General features: G+C 29.4%; 1 protein-coding gene across 1 annotated transcript in view; it reads left to right on the top strand.

The window, feature by feature from the left end:
* Positions 1-2,570: 2,570 nt before the first annotated feature.
* The window catches only part of Dgk (diacyl glycerol kinase 1), a 199,955-nt gene continuing 199,560 nt past the window's right edge, over positions 2,571-2,965 (top strand). Inside the window, exon 1 of the mRNA XM_014420294.2 lies at positions 2,571-2,644. The gene's annotated coding sequence lies outside the window, so the exon portion shown is untranslated. The remainder of the gene's footprint in view (positions 2,645-2,965) is intronic.

Below are 2,965 nucleotides of genomic sequence, written 5' to 3'. Positions count from 1 at the left end.
AGCGGTACAGATTTATATATATATATATATATATATTAGAAATATCATAAAATGCTTATAGTAAGCATAAACTTCTATATTAGAGATGTAGAAAAAAATGAGTGAAACCATAAAAATGTTGTCCCTAGTCACACTTTGAATTCCCCATTCAGAACAAGTCAGAATACAACAATTTAAAAAACTTTTTAAAGCAGTTTATAATGAACATCTACAATATTAGTTTCCAAGATATTCACCAAATAAACTACCAATATGTTGAATTTTCGTTGTTTGGAAAAAATTATTTATGTTTGAAAAAATGTATCTAGTAAAATATTCAACTTAAATAGTTCTAAAATTTAAATGATTACTTCTTCTCTCTTACATGGAAATAAAATCTAAAATGTATAAATGGTTGATATGGGTCGGAAAGTTAGAAGTTTAGCTTCCTAACTATTGCGATTGCATTGACATTGGATTTGGATTAAGTTATTAATGTTTTTCGCACGTGGGACATCGTGATGATTTTTTTTCCATACATTCCAATTTATTTCATATGATTAGCAATATTTTAAATATATTAGAATAACAATCAAATTTATGCAGAGCATAGGCAGAAAAGAATAACGTAAAAAATTGCATAAGTTTTATAATAAATATTTTTGTGACTCCCAGGCCGCATTCGGAAAAGTGCGTTCTTTTTCCATCTAAACCTCGGAAAATGTTTCCATCTAACATCACAAAAAAAAAGCTTCATTTGAAATCCGTGATCTCACGCCCGTAGTATTGAGTTCAACTGTAAATAATATGAGCTGTTAATTTTCAAAGTCCACTTATGTTTAAATTAAGATATTGAAGAGTTTGCATTGAATTAAATTTAAAAATGTGGATAACAGATAGCGAAGAAGAAGAATATTTTTGGGTTTTTAAGGGTGTCAAATTTATCATCCCAAATAGTATAAGTAACATTATTCAAGAAATTAAATGTTTTTGAATAGTATGAATGGACTTACACCACTTTCAAAATTAATGAAGTGAAGTTTTCAATTCTTTGTACAGCACAAATCTATGGGGAAAATAAATTTCCCTGTATGCATGGATATGCATGCAAAATTCTATGTATGCACTATTATGCTATGATCTCTTCTCAAAAATGTCATCCAACATTGTGTAACATCGGTAGTTCGAACACTCCAGCAATCCGAACTTGTGAAAAAATAAAAAAAAGTTACTTTATACGTTTTTTGAAAGCTAACCAGGCAATAACATTTCTTTTGTTTTCAAATAAAAGTGCACGCTGTATTATTGTATATTGTAATCACCGTGAAAATCGAAAGTGGAAATTTTTACAAATTTTTGACAACGGGTTATGTAACTCCTATAAAAGTATTCTTGATGTATTTTGTTGAAACTAGAAATACATAATATCTATTGTATAAATCATTTGATTCTGTAAAACTAATTTTATTAATGGTAGAAATATGAATAATACAAAATTATTTTTGGAATCTTTTTTTTTTTTATCACGTTTTAAATCAATCCAAACGAAGAGTATTTTTTAATTTTTATTTATACACATTTCACTTATAAACGAACAATCTTATAATTTTAACAAATTAAATAACATATAATAAAGCATTATTATCATATAATAAATCATTACTGGAAATGTAAAAGAAAACATGAGTGTAGCTGCCCAAAATACGAATAGTAATCAGTGATGTTAAAAGACCAAAAAAAAAACCGACATCTTTAAAAAGATTATTTTTTTAAAACTTCAAACGGGCAAACTTCCAAAAAAAAGTATGAAATAAATAAAAATAGTTATGTACATTCATTTTGTTGAATTTTCTTACACCATTTTTCTTATTACTTTCTTTCATCCTTACTTTGCAGTAATCTGAACACCCCTTTCAGCAATTAGTTCAGATTACCGAGAGTACAATCTATTTTAAACTAGTTTAGTCTTCCACCGTCAATATTTGTTTAATATAATGTTACAAGAAAGGAAGAACATACCAAGCAATCCGAATTTAATAAAACTGTATGAACAACTAAAATGCTCAGCAGCTGTAACAACTTTCAACATTCCGGTGAAAGAGAGATTTGAAATTCAATTGTTTATAACGAATTCATAGAATATTGATAATTCGACTGCCACATGGATAATTAAACATATAGCACATATAAGGATAATTGAAAGCCGTGATCTCCTAAAGTTTTATTGAATAATATTTTCCGTATCCAAACTATCACAATGGTACTGAGGCCAATTTCAAATTAATCTTTTTCATCACTGTATTTAACAGCAAATTTTCTTGTTACGATTTTTTAATCATTTTAAATATATTTGTTACAATTTGCAATTTGAAAACATCATGTAAAATGTAACCACTAAAGTAACTACCTCGATTCAGGACTTTCGCTACTTTCAAAATAAATGGCTAATATAAAAATAAAATTATATGCCAATATTTATTATTCGCCTTTTATTAAAATGTCCCTTAAAAATTAATTGATAAAGATAATGAGCGGAGAGGTAGGATAACGCTGGGTGAGGTTTAAGACTGGGCCGCTAGGGGCGGGGTTTCCAGCCAGGCCCTCTACAGTCCGCAGGCAACTCCGGAGGCTGATTCTGCTCCTTCTCGCTTGTCCTCCACGTCTGGTGAGTATCTCATCTGGGGGTTGTAGTTGTTGTTGTTGTTGCTCATCCAACAATTGTTTGTTTATAGCCTATTGTTGGTAAGGCTCCTCTAATGTTTGTAGCCTTAGTCAGCTATACCTTGTCATCGCTGCGTCTCATGCATATGTTTACCTAGTTTCTGTCTACTCAATGTTATTTTGACTATAATTAATTTAGATTTAACTATTTTAAATTATAAATAGTCTAAGGATTCGTTAGTGAAGGGTTGTCAATGTGTAGTATGTAAATTGGCAGATATTTATGTATATGTGCGTCTTTCTCTCTCTCTCTCTCTCTCTCTCT

Source organism: Halyomorpha halys, unplaced genomic scaffold (genome assembly GCF_000696795.3).
Source record: "Halyomorpha halys isolate HHAL.00 unplaced genomic scaffold, Hhal_1.1 Scaffold265.1, whole genome shotgun sequence".
Lineage (NCBI taxonomy): Eukaryota > Metazoa > Arthropoda > Insecta > Hemiptera > Pentatomidae > Halyomorpha > Halyomorpha halys.
Note: the sequence above shows the minus strand (reverse complement) of the source record. Positions and strands in the feature narration are given on the sequence as shown.